Below are 10656 nucleotides of genomic sequence, written 5' to 3' on the forward strand. Positions count from 1 at the left end.
CAGTCCCTGGGCCATTCTCTCCTTTCTCCTGATCTAGGCTTCTCCCAGGGCCTCCCAAAAATGGCCAGGAACCATCAGTCTAGGAATCATCTCTGAGCCAACGGTGAGAGATCAGCAACTCTCTGACTCTGGACTTTAGCGGGCTGAATAAGAGAATTGCTAACTGCCTACTCAGTATCCCCTCACTCTCCTAACGCCTCCAATTTGGTTGTGGGCACAAATGTACTTAGGAAAAACAAAACAAAAAATAGGAAAAAAACAACACACCACCCTGCATTTCTCACTCTCCTTTGCAGCTAGAGGTTGTCATTAACCAAGCTCTGGAAAATCAGGCATAAGCAAACGCTTTTGCATGGGGCTTTCAGGAAAGATCTTTAAAATGGAATTGATAGCTGACAAATAAATGCCTTTTGCCCTTCTCATTCTGCCTTTTCCCAGCTGGATTCTAGATGTAGTGATGAAGGTGCAGCAGCCCTGCTAACTATGGCAACCATGAGGGAAAGGTTAAGATGTCACAGAGACATCAACAATGAGATCACCACGCTGCCCAACCACCGCCCACCACCACCTACCTCTTGTTTCACAAGAAAAGCCCTGATCAGTTTAAACCACTGTTTTCTGGGTCTCTCCACTAGCAGCCCAATTTAATTCTTAACTCATATAGGAGCTTAAAAAGCTGAATGAGATAATTTGAGTCAGTGGACTCCTATGTATCTCGTTGCCAAATTAGAGAGACTTACAGTAAACATTACGGAGGATTTCTAGGTAGTCAAGATAATGGTGGTGGCATAAATCTAAATCTCCCAACACGCTGCCCTCCCCTGTAAAACACACACATAGCAAGAAATCAAGCAAAGCTACACAAAACCCATGTCTTCACCAGAACTAGAAAACAGAATTCCAAATTTCAAATTAACTGTAAATAGAAAAATAAATATTAAATCCCAGAAAGCTGCCTCCCACATTGTTGATGAAGCCTTCAGGTAAACAATGTTTGGGAAAAACCATGATGGCGAACTTAGGGTTGATTTAAAACAACCAGAAAGAGAAAGTCTGCGTCTAAGTGGAGCCCTTACTACATGGAAGGCACTTAACTGTGAGGAGGCAGTCTTGGAAAGATATAGCTTCTGAGCAAAAAACGTCCAAAGGAAAGGGGTCCAGAGGCTTCTTCTGAAAATCAGGCGGGGCGGAGCGGGTCGACTAGGGTTGTGGGGGAACTTAGAAATCTGCCCGACCTTCTCTTCCTCCAAAGCCATACTTGGCTGCACTGACAGAAGAGGGCGCTCTTGATCTAGGAATCCTGCAACCCCTACCTCTCCAGCCCCGTCTCCATCTAAGCGAAATTACTAAAACAGGAAACAATCCAGAACCATTCAACTGATAAAATTTCTGCCCCCAGTAATGGCAAAGTAGAAGGAAACTCCCTAACACCGCTAAGTAACACTACTGTATAAACTGAGTTATATATCTTCAACACTTTGAATAACAAATTTAAAGGCTAAGTAGAGAAACGGACCAGAAAAAAAAAAAAAAACCTAGGAAGAATTACAATGAGAGTTGATTGAATTCAGAAAAGAAATAGAAAAAACAATAAAATAAACATTGTACTGCATTGCCTGTAACATTTTAGGTAATACATACTACCACATTTTAAATACAGGTATACATATGCATGTCATCCTCCAAGTTACAGTCAAATGATTTCATCACCGTGTAGCTGTTCAGAATTTATCCTAGTTGGGTCTGATCTTTGAGGCATGCAATAAATAGTGTCTGGCTGTGATTGCTGTCATCACTGTTACGGGCAACTGACTGGTTGAGAGCAGTGAGGGAGGGAGGAGAATCTCAAATAACGCATCTGGAGCAGATAATGAAAGAATTTGTCATGCTGTGTGTCCACCTAGGCCAAAGACTTGGCTTTACGGATGAGACTGAGATTCAGGGAGGCAACACAGTGGCTGGAGAAAGCCTTCTTTCCTTCTCTTACCTCTTTTCTTATTGCTTCAAAAGACAAGGAATGCCTCCTCTCTGAATCAGCCTGCAACAGCCTCCAGATGCTATGACTCCCCTCTTAGCAGGACCTTTTTATATTCGCCCTCCCCTTTCCTCCTGACAAATCCCCCAGACAGAAGCTCTGTCTACCTCACTCTCATTCTAAAATCCAAACCACCTTCCCTTGACTCTTACAGTCAAATGATTTCCTTGCCGTGTAGCTTTTCAGAATTTATCCTCGTTGGATCTGATCTTTGAGGCATGCAATAAATAGTGTTTAAATCTCTGATTTTCCTCTTATCAAACTTAAAAGTGTGTTATATGAGCTGTCCTATTTTCCTTCCTACTCATTCCTAAAGCTCTTGCTGTTTCCCCCTTCATCCTCTCTGAAAACGTCTTTTTCAGAAACTCTTGGCCTCCATCTTTAAACACCCTTTTCCTTTGTCTTCTTGGAGCCACAGTCTTTTTCCTCCGGTCAGTTCCACAGCTATTCATTCTCTTCTGGCTTGTTCTCTTCCCTCCTCAGTGGAGGTATTCCACCAAAGGTCTCCTCTACCTTCTGCGCTCATAGCTGCAAACTACAAATACACACATCCAGGCACATCTGCTTCTTGGGTGCCTCCCTAGACGTCACCCCTGGGTTTCAGGAGGCACCTGGAGCTCAGCATGTCAAAACTGAATTCCACAACCTCTTTTCAAGTCTGCATCTCCTCCCAATCTCCAAACCAAGGTCAAATGATCCTTGATACCATCCTTTCCTTTATCTTCTCTCCCAAATCATTCATAAATTCAACTGACAACACTGAGTACCTAGTGTGTGTAGGCACTGGCCATTGACAAGACCCACTTTCTACACTGAACTTACAGACTCAGTGAAAAGTCCTGCCTAATCACTGTGCACAAGCTTCCTTCCACCCCACTTTTCATTCCCACTGTCACCCTCCAGGTTCAAGTCAGCACTGCCGCTTTCCTAGACTGATAGATCAGCCTTTCTTGAGGTCCCTCTGAAGCCAGCCTGTTTGAACGGACTCGATGTCTTTTCTTCTTGCACATTTTGTAACTGTTTAGTTGCTCAGCCATTTCTGACTCTGTGTGACCCCATGGACTGCAGCCCACCAGGCTCCTCTGTCCATGGGGTTTCCCAGGCAAGGATACTGCAGTGGGTTGCCACTTCCTTCTCCAGGGGATCTTCTTGACCCCGGGATCAGACTCCCACCTCCTTGCATGTGGACCCTCTGCCACTGAGCCACCAGCGAAGCTCTCCTTGTACATTTTATAGCTTGACACACTTGCTGTTTCCGTGTTTCTCTCCTCCTGGAATTCCTTCCTCTGATCTCCTCATATTATACTCCATCTGTCCTTTAAGGCCCATCTCAAATGCCAGTCCTCTTTGATGTTTTCCCTGACTTCCCAGCCCAAGAGAGTGGTTTCTTTCTCTGAATTGATCAGATTTGCCCTCTTCACCCCTGCTTCATCAGCCACCTCTCCTGTCCAAGCTAGCTGCTCCACAAATCATGATCAGAATGATGGTGGAAACCAGTTTTATGTGATAGGAAAGTGGTTCCATGATCAACTTCAAGAGAGATTATTCTATCATCAGCTAATTTGTGTACATTTTTCCCCTGGAGATCTGATAAACTAAATTCCTGAAGAAGCTGAATATATGCTAGGGTTACTAAATTCTGCTTGGGGCTTCAAAGGAAATAATGCATAACTTTAAGGAAGTCACATGAGTCCTGGGGTCCTCAGCTTCCCTATCTAGAAAACAGAAAGTTGTACTGAATGATCTTAAGCTTCTGAAGATTCTAGTTCTCTAGATCTAACAGTCTATAGCTAAGTTTTCTAGGGGATTTGATGGGTTGATTTCATCTACTGATAGACTGATTCTACCCATTCCCAGCCTTTTTCCTTTCCCTGCCTTCTCTATAGAAGTTGGAAGAGCTAGACTTCCTCTTGGCAGCCTTTCTTACAGCTGGAAGTGGCCGTGTGATATAATTCTAACCAATGAGATGGAAGCAGAACTCTATTAAAGGGAATTCTGGGAAGCCAGTGCTTTCCAGATGGAAGAGAGAGGCACAGTTGACGTGACTCCTTTGGTGGGCAGACTTCTCAGATGGCCCCCTGATATATGGCCCTGTACAATTTCCTGCCTTGGGGTATGGGCAGAATCATGAGCTATCACCCTCATGATTAGGTTACTAATCAGTTGACTTGGAGTCAATCAAAGGGAGATAATTCTGCGTGGGCCTGACATAATCAGATGAGCCTTTCAAAAGAGACACAACTTCCTGTCAGCCCCGGAGAGGAAAACAAACAGTTGCGAACTGCCTACGGGCGGCCTCCAGAAGCCACTAAGAGCTCAGCCCTAACAACTGCGTTCTACCAACAACTGGCGAGCTTGAAAGGGACCCTAGGGTTCAGACGATGCTCAGTCCCGGCTGACACCTTGACAGCAGCCTGACTTTTCAAGCAGAGAATTCAATGAACCGTGACCAGACTCTTGACACGTCGGAGCTGCAGAATCAATTTGTGTTAACTTGCAATGTTTGCCGCTAGTTGTTACAAAGCAATGGAAAACTAATACAACCCCTTTCCACTTAATCGCAAAAGCTGGGCTCTTACGAAAACCATCTTGTGATCATAAAGGAAAAACCAAGTGAATCACAGAGCCCCTGACCTCCTGCACCTCTAAGCCACAACCAGCAGCTGCTTTTCTCCACGAAAATTCCTATACCAGAAAAAGAAATGTCTATTTATATGAGCCAATACGAGTTAGAAAGCTTTTCTTTTACTTGTAGTTGAAATCATTTCCAACTGCTAAAGCAGACTTCCAAAACCAGCATGAGTATATTATTTATTCACTGGCAAACTTTTATAAGGAATACATAATGTTACAGATAGTAAAAGAAAGAAGCACCAGAAAGTTAAAAACTCTTTGCTTTCTATAGGCTTGTAGCCTAGTGTAGGGGGAGAGGTGGTGGGGAACAAGGTGGGGGAAGGTAGTCAGGATACAATTAAAATACAGAATGATTAGGCAATGATAAGTATAAGTGAAAGGTCTTGCATGCATGCTAAGTCACTTCAGTTATATCCAACTCTTAGTGGACCCTATGGACTGTAAACCACCAGGTTCCTCTGTCCATGGGCTTCTCCAGGTAAGAATACTGGAGTGGGTTGCCATACTCTCCTCCAGGGGATCTTCCCGACCCAGGAATCAAACCCACATCTCCTGCTGCTCCTGCATTGCAGGCAGATTCTTTGCCACTGAGCCTCGGGGTAAGACCAAACAAAGGATCTTAGGGAAGTTCAAAGAAGAGACACTTAGTGTAGACTTCAGGGTTGGTCAGGAGGGAAGAGCTGGATCCAAGGCTTTAGGATGAGGAACAGAATTATGAAGGATGAACGTGTGACTCGGGAACAGCAGAGGAGAGGAGTCCTGGCACAGAGAGTGGAGGTCAATCAGTTAAATAATTGACAACCACCGAAATAGCTAACGTGGGGCTGAGGAATGTGCGAGCAACAGAGAAACAGGCCTAGCGCACCTGGTCCCGCCCCCGTCTCTGATGACCGTCCTGCTTCACCCCACTCCCCTCCCCAGAAGGACGAATGCTCGCCCTCGTCTGAGGGAGATGCAAGCAGCTCTGGCAGCTGCCCCAGATGTAAACACATGCAGAGAGCTGCTTTCCCAAGGAAGACTCTAGGTCAGGGTCCTTCCGGAAGGTGCTGTGCACAGGGAATCCAAGAAGAGAGAAAGGGATCTGACAGAGGAGACAGCGCTGTCAGTTTTTTGAAGGAGAGTCTTAGGGCCTTGAGGCTCCAACAGAGCACATTAACTCTTCTCATGACTTAGGGTTCTCACAGCCTAGGATTTCACTTGGAAATTAGAAAGCTTCTGTAAATCTCCTTTAAATAAATCAAGGGACAAATACATCTCAATGATAAAATGGGAAATACTGAATTAGGGCCTAGAGAAAAACCCTGGATATGAAAAAGCCTAAGGCAGAGACAGTCGCAGGAAGTTGAAGGCAACAATGAAACCAATCTCATGTCATCCACTGACCTGTGTTTTCCTATTTGAGGAGCAAAGGGGTTTCGAATGCTAGAGAAGAAGAGATAACTTAGGGAGCAGAAACTACATGTCCTTCTTACTTAAGAGGACATCCTTCCCAGCCTCCCCTGGTCTCCCCAGGAAGCTGGGGAAACTTCCCTTGTAGCATCAGGTAGGGAGCTTGCCTGAGGCCTCGGAGGCTTTTTCCCCACTCTTTTCAAATGTGGGATACAGTAAAAGTCACCCTTTTTTGGTGTACAATTTGATGATGAGATTTGACAAATGTGTATAGTGTGGTGACCAAAGGACAAAAGAGCAGATAAAACCCAGGAGGGTCTTGGGATACAGGAACGGGAAAACCAGACGCTTAGCGTCCTTCCTTCCCCCGTGTTGTCACTATTAATGGAGTTCAGGCCCTCGGGAGCAGTATAACCTGTCTCTCCTCCCACCCCACAGGGAGAAGGCATTTGCCTCTTCTCCCCCTCCGACCCCACCCAGTATTCGTGCCTCATCCAATCAGCAAATGACCCGCAAGACCCCATCCCACTCCTTGTACCCTGGGTATAAAAGTGGACTAAGGACCGCTGTTCATCTCGGTTCTGCCCTGAGCTGGCCCGCTCTTCTAACAGCGTCCCCCACTCTAATAAACTCCATTTCCCTCTCATTCTGTCTCATGTCTGGAAATTCTTTTCCAACCCGCGCCCAGACATACAGTAGTACTGACTACACTGTGAGAAAGACAAGGACCCTTCCGTCACCCCCGCAAAGTAGCCCCCTGCCCTTTTGTTGTCAGCACCCCCACCCCTGGGACACTACTGACAATTTCTATCCCTAAAATTTTGCCTTTTCCAGAATGTCATGTAAGTGGACTCATACAGTATATAGTCTTGTGTGTCAGGCTTCTTGCACTTAACAAAATGCAAGGCCAATTTTTAAAAACTGTTGTCTGCCAAGGTCATCTTTCCCTGTGAACCAAGGCTAAGTGGGTGAGGATCAGTGTTCATGCTTGTCTGAATAAATTCACCAGAGTATAACTGTAGACCCTATATCAAACCTGCTGAGTCAAAAGCAGTGTCTCTTCGTAATCTATTCTGATGTGATGGCTCAAGTTACACTCCTATTGTGCAAACACTAATAGTGGTATAGTGAATTTATACATGAATATCTCTGTTTATTAGCATTTCAGTTCAGTTCAGTTCATTTCAGTCGCTCAGTCGTGTCTGACTCTCCGCGACCCCATGAATCACAGCACGCCAGGCCTCCCTGTCCATCACCAACTCCCGGAGTTCACTCAAACTCATGTCCACAGAGTCGGTGATGCCATCCAGCCATCTCATTCTCTGTCGTCCCCTTCTCCTCCCGCCCCCAATCCCTCCCAGCATCAGAGTCTTTTCCAGTGAGTCAACTCGTCGCATGAGGTGGCCAAAGTATTGCAGTTTCAGCTTTAGCATCAGTCCTTCCAATGAACACCCAGGACTGATCTCCTTTAGAATGGACTGGTTGTATCTCCTTTCAGTCCAAGGGACTCTCAAGAGTCTTCTCCAACACCACAGTTCAAAAGCATCAGTTCTTCGGCGATCAGCTCTCTTCACAGTCCAACTAGAAATGCATAATTCCATTTTAATCATCAAGAGTATTTATAGGCCTATGCTACTACCCTTGAGGACCTTGCAAAATAATTTAGAAGATAGCATATACTTAAATCGGGCTTCCCAGGTGGTTCTAGTGGTAAAGCACCTGCCCATCAGTGCAGGAGACATAAGAGATACAAGTTCGATCCCTGGGTTGGGAAGATCCCCTGGAGGAGGGCCTAGCAACCCATCCTAGTATTCTTGCCTGGAGAATCCCATGGACAGAGGAGCCCGGCAGGCTACAGTCCATGGGGCTGCAAAGAGTCGGACACGACTGAAGCGACTTAGCACATACGCATATACTTAAATCATAGACTTTCATTGCTAAAAAAGATTTTAGGGTACCCTAGATTTTCACAGTTGGCAATGACTTTCAAGATTATCCACACCTGCCTATCATTTTAGATTTGACTTTCCGTCAGGGGTGGCAAACTCCAAGAGCCGACGTAAATGTGTGAAACTAGCCAGGGGACACTGACAACTTGCCTGAGGCAAATCGGAGAGAGTTTGCTAGTACCCATGGTCATTCAAATTCAATTTGAAAAGCAAACACTGTGAAAAAACATCAAGTATATATACATATGTATTGGCTTGCTTTAGTCCTTGGGTGGTCACACTGCAATCTCTTCTATAATAGCCTTCCCAAGTTTTTGCCTAGTATGCTAGATACTCCTGAGTCCCTGACCTACACCCTTTCACTCTAACCAGCTCAGTAGATGCCAGTCTGGCTTTCAATTGCCAGCACGGCATTTAATTGCTATAGTATTCCTTGAAGCGCGAGTGCTGGCTTTGCCCTCCTTCCACCAGGCAGGCAGGAAGTGGCAAGAGACTGATGCCCTTTCAACGACCACTGATGGAAATTTGTGCATAAGTATTCCAGCTTTCTTATCTCTCCTTGCTATTCTTTGGAACTCTGCATTCAGATGCTTATATCTTTCCTTTTCTCCTTTGCTTTTCGCTTCTTTTCACAGTTATTTGTAAGGCCTCCTCAGACAGCCATTTTGCTCTTTTGCATTTCTTTTTCATGGGGATAGTCTTGATCCCTGTCTCCTGTACAATGTCACAAACCTCCATCCATTGTTCATCAGGCACTCTATCTATCAGATCTAGTCCTTTAAATCTATTTCTCACTTCCACTGTATCATCATAAGGGATTTGATTTAGGTCATATCTGAATGGTCTAGTGGCTTTCCCTACTTTCTTCAATTTAAGTCTGGATTTGGCAATAAGGAGTTCATGATCTGAGCCACAGTCAGCTCCTGGTCTTGTTTTTGCTAACTGTATAGATAACAGCTTCTCCATCTTTGTCTGCAAAGAATATAATCAATCTGATTTCAGTGTTGACCATCTGGTGATGTCCATGTGTAGAGTCTTCTCTTGTGTTGTTGGAAGATGGTGTTTGCTATGACCAGTGCGTTCTCTTGACAAAACTCTATTAGCCTTTGCCCTGCTTCATTCCGTGCTCCAAGGCCAAATTTGCCTGTTACTCCAGGTGTTTCTTGACTTCCTACTTTTGCATTCCAGCCCCCTATAATGGAAAGGACATCTTTTTTGGGTGTTAGTTCTAAAAGGTCTTGTAGGTCTTCATAGAACTGTTCAACTTCAGCTTCTTCAGCATTACTGGTTGGGGCATAGGCTTGGATTACTGTGATATTGAATGGTTTGCCTTGGAAACGAACAGAGATCATTCTGTCGTTTTTGAGATTGCATCCAAGTACTGCATTTCGGACTCTTGTTGACCATGATGGCTACTCCACTTCTTCTAAGGGATTCCTGCCCGCAGTAGTAGATATAATGGTCATCTGAGTTAAATTCACCCATTCCAGTCCATTTTAGTGCACTGATTCCTAGAATGTCTATGTTCACTCTTGTCATCTCCTGTTTTGACCACTTCCAATTTGACTTGATTCATTGCTTCATTGACTATGCCAAAGCCTTTGACTGTGTGGATCACAACAAACTGTGGAAAATTCTGAAAGAGATTTGAATACCAGACCACCTGACCTGCCTCTTGAGAAACCTATATGCTGGTCAGGAAACAACAGTTAGAACTGGACATGGAACAACAGACTGGTTCCAGATAGGAAAAGGAATATGTCAAGGCTGTATATTGTCACCCAGCTTATTTAACTTATATGCAGAGTACATCATGAGGAACGCTAGGCTGGAAGAAGCACAAGCTGGAATCAAGATTGCCGGGAGAAATATCAATAATCTCAGATATGCAGATGACACTACCCTTATGGCAGAAAGTGAAGAGGAACTCAAAAGCCTCTTGATGAAAGTGAAAGAGGAGAGTGAAAAGGTTGGCTTGAAGCTCAACATTCAGAAAACAAGGATCATGGCATCTGGTCCCATCACTTCATGGGAAATAGATGGGGAAACAGTGGAAACAGTGTCAGACTTTATTTTTTGGGGCTCCAAAATCACTGCAGATGCTGATTGCAGCCATGAAATTAAAAGATGCTTACTCCTTGGAAGGAAAGTTATGACCAGCCTAGACAGCATCTTAAAAAGCAGAGATATTACTTTGCCAACAAAGGTCCATCTAGTCAAGGCTATGGTTTTTCCAGTAGTCATGTATGAGTATGAGAATTGGACTGTGAAGAAAGCTGATCGCCGAAGAATTGATGCTTTTGAACTGTGGTGCTGGAGAAGACTCTTGAGAGTCCTGCAGAAGACTGCAAGGAGATCCAACCAGTCCACTCTAAAGAAGATCAGTCCTGGGTGTTCATTGGAAAGACTGATGCTAAAGCTGAAACTCCAATACTTTGACCACCTCATGCGACGATTTGACTCACTGGAAAAGACCCTGATGCTGGGAGGGATTGGGGGCAGGAGGAGAAGGGGACGACAGAGGATGAGATGGCTGGATGGTATCACCGACTCGATGGACATGGGTTTTGCTGGACTCTGGGAGTTGGTGATGGACAGGGAGGACTGGTGTGCTGCGATTCATGGGGTCATAAAGAGTCAAACACGACT

This window comes from Moschus berezovskii, chromosome 2, assembly GCF_049115385.1.
Source record: "Moschus berezovskii isolate FMDL1 chromosome 2, NW_MosBer_1.0, whole genome shotgun sequence".
Lineage (NCBI taxonomy): Eukaryota > Metazoa > Chordata > Mammalia > Artiodactyla > Moschidae > Moschus > Moschus berezovskii.